This window comes from Caretta caretta, chromosome 2, assembly GCF_965140235.1.
Source record: "Caretta caretta isolate rCarCar2 chromosome 2, rCarCar1.hap1, whole genome shotgun sequence".
Classification (NCBI taxonomy): domain Eukaryota; kingdom Metazoa; phylum Chordata; order Testudines; family Cheloniidae; genus Caretta; species Caretta caretta.
The window spans coordinates 18,334,064-18,352,147 of record NC_134207.1 but is presented as its reverse complement, the minus strand read 5'-3'; the positions used below and the strand labels follow the sequence as shown (position 1 = coordinate 18,352,147).

At 41.8% G+C, this 18,084-nt stretch overlaps 1 protein-coding gene and 1 long non-coding RNA gene across 6 annotated transcripts in view; one reads left to right on the top strand and one right to left on the bottom strand.

The window, feature by feature from the left end:
* The window catches only part of ASAP1 (ArfGAP with SH3 domain, ankyrin repeat and PH domain 1), a 362,608-nt gene that overhangs the window by 301,260 nt on the left and 43,264 nt on the right, over nt 1–18,084 (bottom strand). Inside the window, exon 1 of one of the 5 annotated variants that reach the window (XM_048841650.2) lies at nt 13,510–13,783. The exons of the other annotated variants lie outside the window; for them this stretch is intronic. The gene's annotated coding sequence lies outside the window, so the exon portion shown is untranslated. Of the gene's footprint in view, nt 1–13,509; nt 13,784–18,084 lie in introns of those variants that run through there. 5 annotated transcript variants of the gene reach the window in all.
* The window catches only part of LOC142070942 (uncharacterized), a 65,426-nt gene that overhangs the window by 35,602 nt on the left and 11,740 nt on the right, over nt 1–18,084 (top strand). The window lies entirely within an intron of this gene.

The window sequence follows — 18,084 nt, the reverse complement described above, 5'->3', positions numbered from 1 at the left end:
TAAAGTGTGGCTAGATAGGACATTGTGATACTGCAAACATATGCAACTTCCAAGGAGAGAGAATCTATTGGTAGCATAAACAACAGGATTTTTTAAATCTATTGCTCACTGCAAAGGCCACACAATAGCAGACATACATAGAATCATAGAATCGTAGGACTCGAAGGGACCTAGAGCGGTCATCAAGTCCAGTCCCCTGCATTCATGGCAGGACTAAGTATTATCTAGACCATCCCTCACAGGTGTTTGTCTAACCTGCTCTTAAAAATCTCCAGTGATGGAAATTCCACAACCTCCCTAGGCAATTCATTCCAGTTCTCAACTACCTTGACAGTTATGAAGTTTTTCCTAATATTGAACCTAAACCACCCTTGCTTCAATTTAAGCCCATTGCTTCTTGTCCTATCCTCACAGGTTAAAAAGAACAATTTTTCTCTCTTCTCCTTGTAACAATCTTTTATATACTTGAAAACTGTTATAAGAACATAAGAATGGCCATATTGGGTCAAACCAAAGGTCCATCTAGTCCAGTATCCTGTCTTCCGACAGTGGCCAATGCCAGGTGCTCCAGAGGGAATGAACATGTAATCATTAAGTGTTCCATTCATATCCCTTCTCAGTCTTCTCTTCTCCAGACTAAACAAACCCAGTTTTTTCAATCTTCCCTCACAGGTCATGTTTTCTAGACCATTAATCATTTTTGTTGTTCTTCTCTGGACTTTCTTCAATTTGTCCACATATTTCCTGAGATGTAGCGCCCAGAACTGGATATAATACTCCAGTTGAGCGTGAAATAGAGCAGAAGAATTACTTCTTGTGTCTTGCTTACAACATTCCTGCTAATATATTGCAGAATGATGTTTCCTTTTCTTGCAACAGTGTTACACTGTTGACTCATATTTAGCTTGTGATCCACTATGACACCCAGGCCTCTTTCTGCAGTACTCCTTCCTAGGCAGTCATTTCCCATTTTGTATGTGTGCAACTAATGGTTCCTTCCTAAGTGGAGTACTCTGCATTTGTCCTTATTGAATTTCATCCTATTTACTTCAGACCATTTCTCCAGATCATTTTGAATTTTAATCCTGTCCTCCAAAGCAGTTGCAACCCCTCCCAGCTTGGTATCATCTGCAAACTTTATACGTCTACTCTCTATGCCAGGGGTGGGCAAACTATGGCCCGTGGGCCAGATCCAGCCCCTCAGGGCTTTGGATCCGGCCTGTGGGATTGCCACTACCGTGGTGCCGTGCCGCTCTGGGAAGCAGCCACACCACGTTCCTACGGCCTCCGCGTGCTGCTCTTGCCTGTGGGTACCTCCCCCAAAGCTCCCATTGGCCAGGAACGGGTTACCGCGGCCAATGGGAGCTTCGAGGGAGGTACTCACAGGCAAGGGAAACACACAGAGCCCTCAGTGTCCCCTACACTACCAGGGGCCGCACAGGGACATGGTGCCGACCGCTTCCCCGAGCAGCGCAGCGTGGGGCCAGGGCAAGTAGGCAGGGAGCCTGCCCTGGCCCCGGTATGCGCTGCTGTCACCCTGGAGCCGCTCTAGGTAAGCAACACCGGGCCGGAGCCTGAACCCCTCCTTCACCCCACACTCCAACTCCCTGCCCTGAGCCCCTGCCACATCCTGCACCCCAACTCCCTGCCCTGAGCCCCCTCCTGCACCCCACACCCCTCCTGCACCTTGACCCCTGATCTGAGCCCCCTTCTGCACTTCAACCCCCTGACCTGAGCCCCCTTCTGTACTCTGCACCCCTCATGCACCTCAACCCCCTGACCTGAGCTCCCTCCTGCACTCCACACCCATCCTGCACCCTAACCCCCTTCCCTGAGCCCCCTCATACACCCCACACCCCTCCTCTGCCCCAACCCCTTGCCCTGAGCCCCCTCCTGCACACTGCACCCCCTCACACACCTTACACTCCACCTCTGCACCCAACCCCCTGCCCCAGCCCTGCAAGCAATTTCCCCACCCAGATTTGGCCTTCCGGCCAAAAAGTTTGCCCACCCCTGCTCTATGCCATTATCTAAATCATTGATGAAGATATGGAACAGAACCAGACCTAGAACTGATCCCCGTGGGACCCCACTCGATATGCACTTCCAGTTTGACTGGTTTTCCATCCAGTTATGCACCCACCTTATAGTAGCTCCATCTAGGTTGTATTACCCTAGTTTGTTTATGAGAAGGTCATGCATGACAGTATCAGAAGCCTTCCTAAAGTCAAGATATACCACATCTACTGCTTCTCCCCTATCCACAAGGCTTGTTATCCTGTCAAAGAAAGCTATTAGGTTGTTTTGACATTATTTGTTCTTGACAAATCCATGCTGTTACTTATCACCTTATTGTCTTCTACATGTCTGCAAATTGATTGCTTAATTATTTGCTCCATTATCTCTCCCAGATACTGAAGTTAAACTGACTGGTCTGTAATTCCCCAGGTTGTTCTGATTTCCCTTTTTATAGGTTGGAACTATATTTGCCCTTTCCCAGTCCTCTGTAATAACTGCCGTTTTTAAATGATTTTTTAAAGATAATCAGTAATGGCTCAGATATCTCCTTAGTCAGCTCCTTGAGTAATCTACGATGTATTTCAGCAGGCCCTGGCAACTTTAAGACATCTAACTTATCTCAGTAATTTTTAACTTGTTCTTTCCCTATTTTAGCCTCTGATCCTACCTCATTTTCACTGGCATTCACCATGTTTGACGTCCAATCACTACTAATCATTTCGGTGAAAACTGAAACAAAAAAGTCATTTAGCACTTCTGCCATTTCTACATTTTCTGTTATTTTCCTCCCGCCCTAAAATTGAGTAATGGGCCCACCCTGGCCTTGGTCTTTCTCTTGCTTCTATTATATTTGTAGAATGTTTTCTTGTTACCCTTTTTGTCTCTAGCTAGTTTAATCTCGTTTTGTGCCTTGGCCTTTCTAATATTGTCCCTACATACTTGTGTTATTTGTTTACATTCATCCTTTGTAATTTGACCTAGTTTCCACTTTTTGTAGAACTCTTTTTTGAGTTTCAGATCATTGAAGATCTCCTGGTTAAGCCAGGGTGGTCTCTTGCCAGACTTCCTATCTTTCTTTCTCAGTGGAAATATGGTATTGCACAACCACCTGGGAGTGCTTTAAGCTGTTAAAATCCCACATGTGCATCCTCTAATACTTAAATGAAACTAATGTACTCCATGTATTCCAGCATCAGTGTATTTCCTTTTTGGAAAGAAATTTTCATGCTCATTCTGACACGGATGGGAAAGGACAAAACATAGATTTTCTGTTCTCACAATTAACATAGTTCAGTAACAAAAGTCTCACATTTTCAAGGAAGGCCTGGCTTGCCAGAGTTCACAGAGATGGTGTCTGGCCACTTCAATCCTTCTTCCTCCCCTCAGTTATATCTGAAGGGGTTAGTGCAAAGCTCACTGCAGTTTGTATACAGAAAAGCTGAATAAGCCGATTACATTTTTTTGGTATTTATCTCCAGCATTCTTCTTCTACAGAACCTAGTGAATGAATATGCACATATGCGGTTATGTGGTGCTATGTAGCTAAAGCACCAAGTTGTCGTTTCTGGGGATCTGGATTCCTTTTCTGCGTAAATTCACAAATTCATCTGAGTTTGGAGGTTTCTTCCAAGTCGCTATTTGACTTGTATATACACCACAGTTTGGCTCAGTTGGCAATTCTTACTCAGGAGATGCCCAGAATTTCAAAAGCAGAAGTGTTGTACATTAGGACTGAGATACATTAACAGACTTATGGGGAGAAACAGACAAAAGTTTTCAGTCTTGGGTGGCTTAAGCTAGGTCCTTCTAGCCATATACAAGCACCTAGATAAATAGCCTGACTTTCAAAGGTGCTAAGTACCTGGAGCTCCCCTGGAAGTTATTTATTTAGGTACCTAGCTTTAGGAACTGAAGTTTTAAAAATGGTTAGTTTAACTTCTGGCCATGATGCCTGGCTCTAGCAAGAATGGTACTCTTGATACTGATATTCAAAGTGAAGCATTACTACTGCAGATTGGCCAGCTCCACATTCATGGTCAACAGAATTATGACAAATTCTATGGTTTAAAAGTTCCTTTGCGATGTTTTTCTCCAAACCCATAAAATACAACATGACATACAAATACCATCCCCCTTCCCCCAAGGAAAAGACAAGCGTCCCTACAGACTCAAATTATAAACTCAACATACAAATAGCACAAAAACCCATTGACTAAAATTCCCTGTTTCCTTGCTATCAGGGTGAGCCTAGGTCTAACTCAAGGGTAACTGATTTCAGAGTAACAGCCATGTTAGTCTGTATTCACAAAAAGAAAAGGAGTACTTGTGGCACCTTAGAGACTAACCAATTTATTTGAGCATAAGCTTTCGTGAGCTACAGCTCACTTCATCGGATGCATACTGTGGAAAGTATAGATCTTTTTATACACACAAAGCATGAAAAAATGGGTGTTTACCTCTACAAAAGGTTTTCTCTCCCCCCACCCCACTCTCCTGCTGGTAATAGCTTATCTAAAGTGATCACTCTCCTTACAATGTGTATGATAATCAAGGTGGGCCATTTCCAGCATAAATCCAGGGTTTAACAAAAACGTCTGAGGGTGGGGGGTTAGGAAAAAACAAGGGGAAATAGGGTAACTAACTGCTCAGTGTGTGATAGGTATCATGTTTTGTGCTTGATCTACAAAGGATGAGAATCTGTTGGAGCTCTTAGCTTATGAGCCTAGCTTTCTTGCTCAAGTGGTAAAGATTCATGGTTTCAGCTTAGAAAGGCCCCTGTACAATTCCTGGTGTCAGCCAAGATGGTGGCTGTCACATAAATCAGAGCTCATCTGGGATATGAACTGCTGAGAGCCTCAGATGCTTGACTTACATCCTCTGGACAGAAGAAGGGCATGTAACCCACTGCTGGGTATGTATTTTCCCTGTTCTGCATATGATCCACAGAGGATATGGGTTTGCTTCAGAGCCTGACTCTTTAACTCAAACTGTAGAGATTCTTGCTTTCCACTGTAGAGGTCTCTGCACCGAGGTGGTGGCCATCACACAAATTCATTGAGATATCAGTTTCCAACAGCTTATGCACTCTTAGGGCCTAATTATCAGATATACTTTAGGCTACTCTGGCAGTGTTAAGGGTCCCTAAAGTGGGGAGAATTGCCCCTGGAGAATACCCTCTGTGCAGGGAGCCAGTGTAAAACTGGCATAAATGCTCTACACCAACCATGATATCTTCTGCTCCCAAGCACGACATCAGAGACAGATCAGAGGACTGTCAGGGGCTCAGCCTGAGTCACAGCCCTATGGCTATTTTATACTTCTCATGGGGCATGATGGACCCTGGGAAGAAAAACATAAGTTAGATGTCTTAGGGTATTCTGACAGGTTTCAGAGTAGCAGCCGTGTTAGTCTGTATCCGCAAAAAGAAAAGGAGTACTTGTGGCACCTTAGAGACTAACAAATTTATTTGAGCATAAGCTTTCATGAGCTACAGCTGAATGCATCCGATGAAGTGAGCTGTAGCTCACGAAAGCTTATGCTCAAATAAATTTGTTAGTCTCTAAGGTGTCACAAGTACTCCTTTTCTTTTTAGGGTATTCTAACTTACTTTTGATGCCAGGTAGGGTCCTGCGGGGCTCCAGTATATTGAGGGCACAAAGATGATTTACAATTACCTTTGCGTCCCTGCTCCTGTACCAAGTGCAGGAATGGAGGAACTGATTATCAGGCCTTTCAAGTCCAGTATTCTCCATAGTAAGGAAACTGGTTTCAGCTGAGCTCAGATATATTTGTCTCTCTAGGCAGTGAGTGCAGATAATAGCTGTAGATCTTCTCTTGTGCCAGAACCAGATTTAAACCCTATCCTTACCAAAAGCGGGATGTGTTGCTTCTATCCATCCTTTCTCAATTATACACAACTTCTTAAACATACAAAACAATGTTCATGTTAATCTCATACTTATTTTTGAGGACAAGAGTTCTGATGAAGATCTCATTTACCTTTGTGTAATTCTGAAATAATTCTAGTGAAGTCAAAGCAGTTACTCTACTGTAAAAGAGATCAGAATTTAGGCCTGAATGTCTGTATTTATTTAAAAGCTGTACATTCAATATAAACACACAGTATATTGTAGGAATTATAAAATGCCATGACAAATAACTCAATCATTAAGCGTAGATACTTTTTTGGATGTATAAATACTGAGTTGGGCTAAGATCTGAGTCTGATAAGCTTTGCTGCATACTTGGCTATGATTGTTACTCATATGAACAGAGATAAAAAAGCACCTGCTGGCACATTTAATTATTAAAGGAAGTGCAACAAAGATATGCATCTGATAAGTTGGATGTGCCAGATCATTTACACCAGCTGAGCAGCTGATGGTGTTTTATGAGAGTTTTACATAGTGATGTAATGTATTAAGTGCTTTGGGTTGTTAGCCATCTAACAAGGGTTTGAGTGCAGGGGAGAAGCAGCAATTAGTCACATCACACATGGTCCATTTATGACAACATGCACTCAGTGTTATGGTGTAGTCCAAAATGCTAAGGACTGCTGGTTAAAACATTCAGCCCTTTCTGAGGCAGGGACTAAACTGGCTGGTGCTCACTCAGCCAGGCACTGCACAGTGGGTGCACTCACAACTGGCAAAGCTGTGCTAGCATCTGCAAAAGAACTACCCTCCCGCATGTTCCACTGGCATCTAGGAGCACATGGAGGATGCACCACCTATTTCACACACACACCTCCCTCCCTGCTGCATGCTCCAGCCATGCACAAGGAGAAAGACAGGAGGCAGGGCCATGATGCTGCTCTGATGTTTGTATGCCCAGCCCCATCTGGAGACTGAAGAACCAGAACTAGATGGAGCTGATTGACTGGAGCTCTGCTTTCCTCCAGATTCCCCACTATCACTCAGTGGAAACATGCTTCCTCAGGCTACCTAGAGAAGACCAGCTCTCTGACACCAATTACAGAAGACCTGATCCCCCACACCAACTAATAGCAACTTCCAGCAGTTAGAGAAGATCCATCAACCTCGATAACCAAAGGGGACCCATTCCCCACCATTAAAGAACATTGGTCTGCAAATCCACAGCCACAGGTTGCAGGACAACCTGCCTGCCTTCATGGGTTGCTGAGCAGGGAGAGCATGGTGGATTGAGGGATACTGGGCTAGGAGTGGGTGTGGAAGAACTGTCAGACTAAGGGGAAGACCATTAACTTTAAGGATTGTGATGGGAGAAGAGTAGGGAGCTGATTGTTTGTTTGAAAACCAGATGGGGGAAAACACATGATTGAAGTACCACCTCTGCAAACTGGTAAGTAGTATTACTCCCATTTTATAGTTGGAATTGTAGAGGCTTGCTCGAGTTCACAATGGCAGAACAAGGTTACACTGGGAATCCCAAATCTCTTTCCTGTGGTTCAAGCACTAGCCCATAGTATAATTTTCTTCTCCTCAGACTGGAGAATGGATATTAAGAAACACATGTGGTCTGGGACCAACTGATCTGGAAGACCACCTCTCTTTCCATGCCACACAGCCACCATTGTGTTCGGCAGAGGTGCCAGAGCTTGAGATTATATAACAGAGAGGGAGCAGCTGGCAGGGCCTCACTTCCCCTTGGTCCAAATCAATGCTAGCTAGTCAACCTTCATGGCATGCTGCAAGGTACACTTGCTTCCTGAGCTGAGAGATGCTGGGGGGGACTTTGGTGGGACACCATACAAGTTGGAAACACATATTTAGCTGCTGGGTTATAATTTAGGTTCCTTGTTGGGCAAAGGGAGGTAACTGGAGTAGCCAGGCTGTATAGCTGACTTCTTTAAAAATGTGCCTGTCAAATAGCACTTAGATTCAGAGCAAAGGATAGGAAGGCCTGCCAATAGTATGTGTGTCTGCATTAGAAATAAATGAAAATTGAAAACAAACAAATCTCCTATTGCAGGGGACTAGCAGCAGTTGTTGGTTGTAAGATTTCTCATGAGTCTCTCAACATAGAAAAATTTTGCAATCTTAAGTTTTAGTGGTTTAAGCTCTTTACAGCCTGGATGAGCACTGTACAACTAAAGGACCATGCAAATGTATGAGTATGTACCCCCAAAGTTATTTGTCAAAGTAGGACATTTCTGTTTTATGTGTACCCTGCCTCCCTAACTAACAAGAAATTAGAGATGGAAGAGACCTAGTAGGGCATTTAGCCCACTCATCCACTAAAACAGGAATGCTTGCTGCTCTATATTCCTCCAGTGCTTCTTCAAGTCATGTTCTAAATGTCTCAGCCTATGTAGCTCCCACTAGAGAGACTACTCCACAACCTCACCTTTACTAAGCTTTGTTACAAATATTCCTCAATTTCAGTTTGTTACTCTGCCTCCTATTACCTCTATGAAGCTGCTATCCCTCTTATGACAAACATCCCTCTTTCTTCTCTCCCTATTTTATTTCCTGTTGCATGTTTCACTGTGACATGCCAAGCAGAAACACAATATAGCTTTGACATAGGAGAGCAGCTGGGCCTTGCCCTAGTGGGCAGACGAAAGAGAAGTTCCAAAGGATAAAATGAGTGCATTTTATCAGGAGCTTTGTCATGGGATGTGTACAGCTTCCTGGCGCAGTACTACAGTGCAGCTAGCAGAACCAACAAACACTCCTTTCCTGTTAATATAATTAGAGGCTGCAAATAGTTAGAGACAGGCTTTTTTGAATTAGCCACATGCTTCAAATTGTTAAGTGGTTAACCACTAAGCACCTCCCCCCCCTTCACACATACCTGTAGATCAGCTTGGTGAGAGGGTTTCCTTAATTTGCTTTCAGTGAGATATATTAGAGAGCAAAGCAAATCAGTAGATTCCTCTTGACTTTTAGAAATAACTAGCAGCCACTGAGAAGCAGTAAACGCTGATCGTTGTAATTGACAATTTGTTCAAATTTACTGTTGGTGAAAGATGCTTTGTTAAACAGCTCTAATTATTAACATGCTGGGCCAGATCCTCAGCTGGTGTAAGTTGGCAAATCTCCATCCACTATCCTAGTTAACAGCAACCAAGGATCTGCACCCTTTCCTTGTGAGCGTACATCTGCTTCTTGACATTGACCTGACCTGCTTCTACCCTGACTTAAACAGGCCACCTATCATGGTGAATGACAGTTCATTCTTTGTCTCCCTTCAGTATTTGGTCTCCCGATGAGAATGCCAACACAAGAGACAGTTATGGTGTTGTGGGATTTTGTGCGTGTGATGTGGACATCTACCTGCCAAGAACTATGCTGAAAACACCCACTGATTCCAAAAGACCAATGCCACCTGAGAGTTTTACGATAGCTGGTAAACAGCCATTAAAAGGTGACAAACTTTGGCCACTATGGCCCTGATCCAAAGCCCCCTGAAATCAATGGCAGTCTTTCTACTGACTGCCATGGGCATTGGATCAGGCCCTGTGTGCCCAGTTCTGTGAGGCCAGGAAGTATCCTCGAGTGTTCTTGCAGGTGGCACCTCATAAGGTCAGACCCAGTCAAACTACGAGAGTTTTGTGCTGGTTACCTATGACTCAGCGGTAAGGTTCTAGCTCTTATTACCAATCCTGTGCTGTCTGGGTCATCCAGTCTCCCTCAAATACAGTGGCAGGGTCTCTGAACCTGGAGAGGGATACAGCATTCATCCAGGAATTCATCCCGTTTCTGGGTGCTAGAACCTTGCATAAAGATGCAGAGTAATTTCTGCTGACTCACAGTGGTAGATATTTTTTTTAAACTCCAGCCAAGATATAAGAAAATATAGCGGAAGAGACACTCTCTCTAGGGAGAGGAAATAGGTACAGGGACATATGAGCCCTGCTGGGGCTAGAAACCCTAGAAACAAGCCATGCTCATGTAGGGGGAGCTTGCTTTGTGGGCAGAATACCAAGACTGAATTTATTCCAATCTGAGTGCTAATTCCATTCCTTTTATTCTGACCTGTTTTTTTTTAAGACTCTATATATCAGTGGTTGTCAAACTTTTGTACTTGTGACCCCTTTCATATACCAAGCCTCTGAGTGTGAGCCCCCCTTATAAATTAAAAGCACTTTTTAATATATTTAACACCATTATAAATGCTGGAGGCAAATCTGGGGTGGAGACTGACAGCTCGCGACCCCCCATGTAATAACCTCACGACCCCTCAGGGTCCCGACCCCCCAGTTTGAGAACCCCTGCTCTATATTCTGTCCTTCCTTCCCTTGTATCTGAGGTACCTCAGCTTCCTAAAGCCAAAAAGGGGACTTTGAAGCAGAGGGCAAGAGAAGCACAAGCACACTGGCGTATTTGGAACCCTCTCCTGAGCTCCACTGAGCCTACTTTAAATCTGGGCCAATTCTCATTGCGTGACAGAAATATTCCATAAAGTAAAAAATCCCTTTTCTTTTTGTTATGGGTGGCAAAGCCAGGGAACAGATATTTGTGCAATGAACCCAATCATACAAGGAGACAGTTTTGCAAAATCAGCTGCCTTATTTGTCCATGCAGATCCCACGGTAGCACATACAAATGCATGTGGACAGTTACCCCTCTAGTGTGCCTGAAGTGCCCACAAGTGTGGGAATTTCATCTGAAGTTTGGGTGGCCATTAAAAAAAAAAATAGGTTCTACAATAGGACTGCTAGAAAGGGTTTGAGAAATGGTAGAAAAATGACTGAAGATTAAAAATGCTCTGCAGGCCAGAAGAGATGCAAAAATCACATCCTACTCTTTCGCCATAGAACAAAGGGGACAGGAAGGGTTAGAAGCTTTTAATGTGAGATATGATTTAGTCAAAATAGCTTAGTTACTCTGGTCCATCGATCGTCTGAGCAGAGAAACATCATTGTATGTATTAAGTTGATTCTCCAGTACTCTATGCCTGTCAAAACTGTTTATTCACTCTTGCCAACAACAACAACAAGAAAAGGAGGAGGGTTGGCAGGCCCAACAGTGAATGAGAGGCACAGAATGAGAGCATGAGTTGAGGAGAGCCTCATATATGCAGAAAGGAGATTGTACAATAGGGTCTGTAACTGTAGAGCTTATTGGTGGTCATTAGGAATAGACTAAAAAGACCCGAAGAAAATATCTCCAAGGATAACAGGGTGGTTTGTTCTCGATGCCCATTCAACCCATTCTATGCTGACTGTCACTGAAAATATTTCAGAGGGTGAGTTACCATGGTGCTTATTGTTATGTCCGCAAATGGCCACTGGTAGCTGGATCAAGGCTACATTTAAAAAAACAAAACAAAACAAAACAAATGTAATAATCATTTTTAGTTAAGGGGAGATGGCTTGGTGCAGTTAAATAAACAGAACGCTGAACAAATTCCCAAAGTCCAAACCAAACTGAAATTTAAAACTTTGTGAAAAAGGAAGTTCACATAAGGGGAAAAAAAAACACATACACAAAGAAATAAAGGTTGTGCATCTGCATTTCCTCTTTCTGGGTGTGGGCAAAAGAGGAAATACCAAAATGTCACTAGAAGGACTATGCTCAGAGCATTTCCAGCTTAACCAAAACCAGAAACACTGGCATTTTTTTATGTTTTTATGACACTGCCAACCTGATTTTCAAACCCAAGAGATTTGATTGGGCTTGGAAAAGTTCCCATACTTCTTTTCAATGCTTATCTCAACTCATCCTCTGAATTTTCTGAAGATCACCTGTCACCAGTGACACCTGGACTTGGGCATTTAGCCCTTTGGTATTGCTAGGAGTTTTGCAGACAGAACATTATAGCCTGGAGATTAGGATATCCCCCTCTATTCTGCTTTATTTCCAGTCATGCATATAGATAACCAAAGTAGTGTACAGTCTTTAATGCACAGCAGAACACCAAAGGTCCATCCTGCATACCATTACTCAGGTCCCTACTCATGCCTCTGTCGGCTCCAAGGAGCTACTCACATGAGTATGGGTGTCTGGGAAGGATTAAGCTCAAAGTGCATAACTTTGAAAGAGAATCTCAACTTTCCATGTGTAAAACACTGGCTACTTTCTCTTCAGTATCACAAGAAAACAATAAAAATGGCATTCTTACAAGACTGATGGAAGAAGATGTTCTTAATCCTGACAATCTCACTCACAAAAGCCTCCTATTGACATCAGTGTGTTGCTTAAGAACTGCAGGATCAGGTCCAAGATGTTGCATAGGCAGAGGGAGCACCAAAATAAAAACAAATGTGTTTAGAAACTCCAAGGCCTCCACACAGTAAGATTAAAATGCAGAAGTTGGTGAGCGCTTTCTTTCAGTTTGTAAATGGAAAAATATTTTCCCACTTAAATACCTAGAGAGTTTTAGTTTTAAAATGGCTTGACTGCCCCAGACCTGCAATACTGTACATTAAAATTCAGGGAGATTTCAGTATTCCAGTGTGAAAACAATGCTGAGGTGTAAATATCTCAAGTAAATTTATTACACATAATTCCCTCTAGCACAGATGCTCCCTAATATCCAAGCAATTTGAGGCAATCTAATCCCCCACCCCCACTAAAAGATTTTTGAACTAATTCAAATAACTCAGAAGTGTTGAGTGTAACTAGAGCATTTATTTAAGGACAGTGTAAAATGAATTTTGATAGTTCAGTGCCTATATGGGTCTGATTTTTCCCTTTGGTTCAGACAGAACTCGCACTGATTTTCTAGAAAAGATTTGCCTGAGCAAGGACTGCAAGATTGGGCCTTAAGCATTTCCTTTCAAATGCTGACTCATTGAATGTGAGACCATCAGACTCGCTGAATTTGTGATCAGGGTTTAATTAAAAATACACAAGACTACTATCACTGCCATGCACTCTAGTTTAATCATAAGCCACGTCTTACATTTTGTTTTAGTTGCACAATTCATTTGCTACAGGGTATCTTTTAGCAATTCTGCTACAGACAAAAAGAAGCCCCTTTTTGGCCTCTAGCAATACAGCTGCACTAAATACATTTTTGCTTCTATTACAAATTTATTTGAAAAGGCAATAGGAAAAAAGTGTCACAATGATTCTTTTTAAAATTTAAAACCAAGTTTAGATTCAACATGCAAAAGACCTATGAGGACTACAATTAAAAATACAGCCATAAAATTCCTATTTTAACAAAAACCTCTGATTCACTCACTCTTTTCTAAAAGATCAAGACATTGTGGTCTACCAAGTAACTTATATATGGGCGCAATCCTGAAAGCTCTTGCTTACATGTGCTATTCTTAAAGTTAATCAGGCTACTCGTGAGTAAGGGTTACTTTCAAGAGCAAGGATTTGCAGAATCAGGCTCTATATATTTTGTTCAGGTAAATAGCATGCATTTACAGGGAATTAAACAATGGACTTCACCAGCATACCCCACTCCCCAAAAGTCCTTTCTCCTCAGTTTCATGGATCTGTCTGTTGTAAAGTGATTAGCAATCAGATTTAATGGACACACACTCACACCTTGTCTTTGTCTAAGTACTGTACTAACCACACCTAACTTTAGCATGCTGCAACTCACCAGAACTTGTGCAGTTTGAATTCCCATTCCAAATTTGTTTCTCAAACCTAAGGCCATTATTCCATTTTAGGCTAAAACATCTTCTCCCACGGGCCGCTGAAAGAAACCATGTTTCTTCAGTTGTTATTTCCAGTTAAAAAAAAATAAAATCCAATGTACAGTGGTCCACAGATTTCTGGAGACTAAAAGTTTTGATTTCCATCCATAAGTGTCCTAAGCAGTAAGGACACACAGGAACTACAACTGGGAAGGGAGCAGGAAGGAAAGCCTACCATGTGAGCACAAAGAAAACCCCCCCACAAAAGTCTGTTCAGTGGACAGCACTTGGGTCGATAGCAAGGATTTCAGGAAATCCAAACACTTAACAGGAAATCTGATGACTGGATAAACATTCCATAATCTCCACAGATACAGTTAACATGCTGCGTCTCCAGTTAACCCTTACCCTGACGACTGCTAAAACTGAAATCTGACATTCCTAGTAACATAATCTGTCTAGTTGGGTTCAAAAGTCTAAATGGTTCCTCATTATGTGTTTGTCTGAGCAAGCAGAGCTCTGTTGAGACTCCTTTTTAGCCTATTGTGGAGGATATTTTTCCCCTCTTGCTTTTGATCTCTACATGGTGACATTTTACTTAAATTGTGCAATTTTTGTTAGGTTAGTATTCCTCATTTGAAAAGTAAATTATATTGCAGCCTTAGTCTGCAGCAGCCTGTCTGAATATCTGTGTGCTGCTAACCATGTTCACCTAGGAGTTCTCTATTTGCTTTATTTCCATCTGTATTTTTAGTTTTTTTCTTTCTTTTGCTGTAACATCAGATTTATACAGCCTCCTATGTGTTACTTTACAGGTACCATTTGGTGATTTTATTATTCTGTTGACTGAAGCAGAATGGAGGAAGGACAGTTTAAAAAAATGAGAACACTCTTAAAGAAACAGGGGATAATTTTTTTAAAATACCTTTACTATACTTTGTCAATTACTTCCAATTGAAACTCTGCAACTCTTAGTCAGGATAAACTCTTGATGAAACCGGGGAGTTTTGCCTAAATAAAGATTTTGCTTTGTCTCTTTTGGTTTACTTTCCTATGTAGCATGAAAACAGCATGTTGTGTAATTTTCTCATGGAGTTTTTGTTGTTTCCTATAGTTTTTTAATTTTATTGGATAAAAACTTAATTAGGACCCTGAGCAGTTGTAGCTTTTAAAGACCCGTTAGAACTTTGTGCAAAAGTAGGTGCATAATTAACCCCGATCCTGCAAATGCTAATGTGTACACTTAATTTTCAAACATGAGTAATCTCATTGAAGTCAGTGGGAATATTCACATTCATATAGTTAAGCATATGTGTGTTTGCAGGATTGAAACCATACTATGTTTTCTGAAAGAGGCCAGGTGCAAGTTTAGATGACTTTCTGGTGTTAATAAATTCTAAAGGCCAGGGTCTACTGCAGGGATTGGCAACTTTTGGCACGCAGCCCGTCAGGAAAATCCGCTGATGGGCCAGGACGGTTTGTTTACCTGCAGCTTCCACATGTTCAGCCGATCGCAGCTCCCACTGGCCGCGATTTGCCATTCCAGGCCAATGGGGGCTGCGGGAAGCGGCGGCCACCACATCCCTCAGCCCATGCCGCTTCCCACAGCCCCTATTGACCTGGAACAGTGAACTGCGGCCAGTGGGAGCTGCGATTGGCCGAACCTGTGGACACTGCAGGTAAACAAACCATCCTGGCCCGCCAGCAGATTTCCCTGACAGGCCACATGCCAAAGGTTGCCAATCCCTGGTCTACTGCTAAGAATACCTTGCCCCTATCTCCCTTCAATCTGTTCAGGGCATATGGCATGCTGGAAAGCAAGAGGATGTCCCTGGGTATCTGGACTCTCGTGCGTCCTTGAGGGCTTTGTACAGGATAACTAGCACCTTGAAAGTCACCCAGCCAGTGAAAGGCTTTGGACATAGGAGTAATATGCACTCATTCATTAACCTGGCTGGCACAGAGAGTGGATACCCACATTCTTCACTAGCAGAAGTATTCTTTATGGGAAACCCATGTATAATATCTGTATGTTTACGTCAGGTATTTTTAGGGTGGTCATTGTTGTACTATATAGGCACCAAATAAGAGATACACAGTGATATGATTGAGGTGGCTTCCTCTCTTCATCTCTTTTACTGGCTCCCGGAGGGAAGAATTTGGAGGAGGTACCAGGAGGTCAGTCTGTGTGCACATCGATAGAATGCTTGCTGCAGTTACCGTATGTCTGTACGTAGATCACTTAATACAGTGAGAGTTTTGATTTAGAAACATGGTGTCCTCATATGGCATTACCCAGCACATGGTATGCTAAATATGGTGGCAACAATCAGTCTAGTGCAGTGGTTTTCAACCTTTCCAGACTACTGTTCCCCTTTCAGGAGTCTGATTTGTCTTGCATACCCCAAGTTTCACCTTTCTTAAAAATTCTTGCTTACACAATCAGACATAAAAATACAAAAAAGTCACAGCATACTATTACTGAAAAATTGCTTACTTTCTCATTTTTAACCATATAATTATTAAATAAATTGATTAGAATATAAATATTATACTTACATTTCAGTGTATAGTGTAGAGAGCAGTATGAACAAGCCATTGTCTGTATGAAATTTTAGTTGCTACTGACTTCGCCAGTGCTTTTTATGTAGCTTGTTGTAAAACTAGGCAAATATCTAGATGAGTGGATGTACCCCCAGGGGTATGTGTACCCCTGGTTGAGAACCAGTGGTCTAATGAGACCCACAGCAAGGAAGAGTGTGATTAACAGGCAAACAAAACAGTACCTAGAAACTGAGCAAGCAGGCAGCATGGAGGGACTCAGACCACCAAGAATGTTGGATTTCCTGACAAAAAACCTTGCACAAGCATAGAAGCAAGAATTGAGTCTGTATACAGAGCTGATCATGTGGGATACAGATGAGAAAGTGACTGTAAAGCTAGCTTTTTACTGTCTCATTGGGGGCGTGGGAGGAAGGATGAGAAGTAAATAAGACCCTTATTGAAAAAAATGTTTTCACAAAAAATTCTGATTTTGAAAAAATGCCATTCTCAACTAAAACATTTTAATTTGAAAACTTTCACCCTTCTCTAGTAAGAAGGGAATTGGGGGAGGGGGAAGGGCCTATAATTTGCTGCTACTATGTCTGCTTTTACTGTCAGAGGTAGACAAATGTTCTTCTGCGGAACACAATTCACTCATGATGAGCAAGGACAAAATAATAAAAAAGGACAAAATAAAAGAAGCCATCAGACTTGAGCCAATTTCATTGTTCCCTAACTGCAAATGGGATTGTAGCTACCTTCATCTTAAGTAGCAGAGGAGCAAGTAGTCAGGCGTAGAACTGTTTGGAAAATTTCAACAAGAGTGAAAAAAATAGTTTTCATTTAAGTCTTCCATGGAAAATTTTGACTTTTCAACGAGAAACCCCAAATCGTAATATTTTCAGCTGAAAATTGCAAACACTGGGGCAGAAGGATTGTTTCTCTGATTAAAAATTGGAATTTTTTTGTGGAAAGCACAATTTTCTTCAGTTGAAAATGCAATAATCAATCTGGAAAAGAGTTTTGATTGAAATGTTTAGGAACGGGCCTAATCAGATAGAGAGGAAAGGGTAGAATGTCGGTTGAATGATAAAACTGATAAAGATAAATCATAAGGAAAAAGTCTGCATAATGAAAATAGAGCAGAACAAAAGTTTGAAACCATTGCCAGCTGAATTACTGTAGCTGAAAACAGGGTAAGCCTCCTTGAAGACCACACTGCTACAAGCCATCCACTATCACAGACACAAAACAGCCAAAAGCTTTATTGAATACAGATGTGAAAATCTTTGCCACTAAGTTAGAAAGAAACACATACTCACCATAACATGCCCAGATAAGCTGGGCTTTATACTTGGTTTGTTCCACCATCCCTAGATCTTAATATGCTAAGTGCTAGAGCTGGTGAAAATAATTCAAAATTTTCAACAAAATGCTCTAAAAATGACTAAATTAAGTAGAAAGAAAAGGAGTACTTGTGGCACCTTAGAGACTAACCAATTTATTTGAGCATAAGCATAAGCTGTAGCTCACGAAAGCTTATGCTCAAATAAATTGGTTAGTCTCTAAGGTGCCACAAGTACTTCTTTTCTTTTTGCAAATACAGACTAACACGGCTGTTACTCTGAAACCTAAATTAAGTAGATGATTCTAATTCAGTGAAGTTCAAGATGATTTAGCTCAGTATCTGAAACAGAAAACACAACTCTCCTAATTAATTATCACTGAAGGTTTATCTGACAAAAATAAAAAAAAACTACGAAAATTTAGTGAAATCATCAAGTCCCCAAATTCTATCATTTTCAGTGTTGAAACAGCAGGACATATTGGTACAAATAGTTGGAAGATGGCCTTTTTTCCAACAAAAATTAACAAAAACAGTTTCCCTTCCTATTTTCATCCAAATTCTTTGCATTTTCAGGGGGAGCGGGGTGTCAAAAGACTGAAAATCTAAAAATAATTTAAAAAAATTAAAAAATCCCAAACTTTTTTCG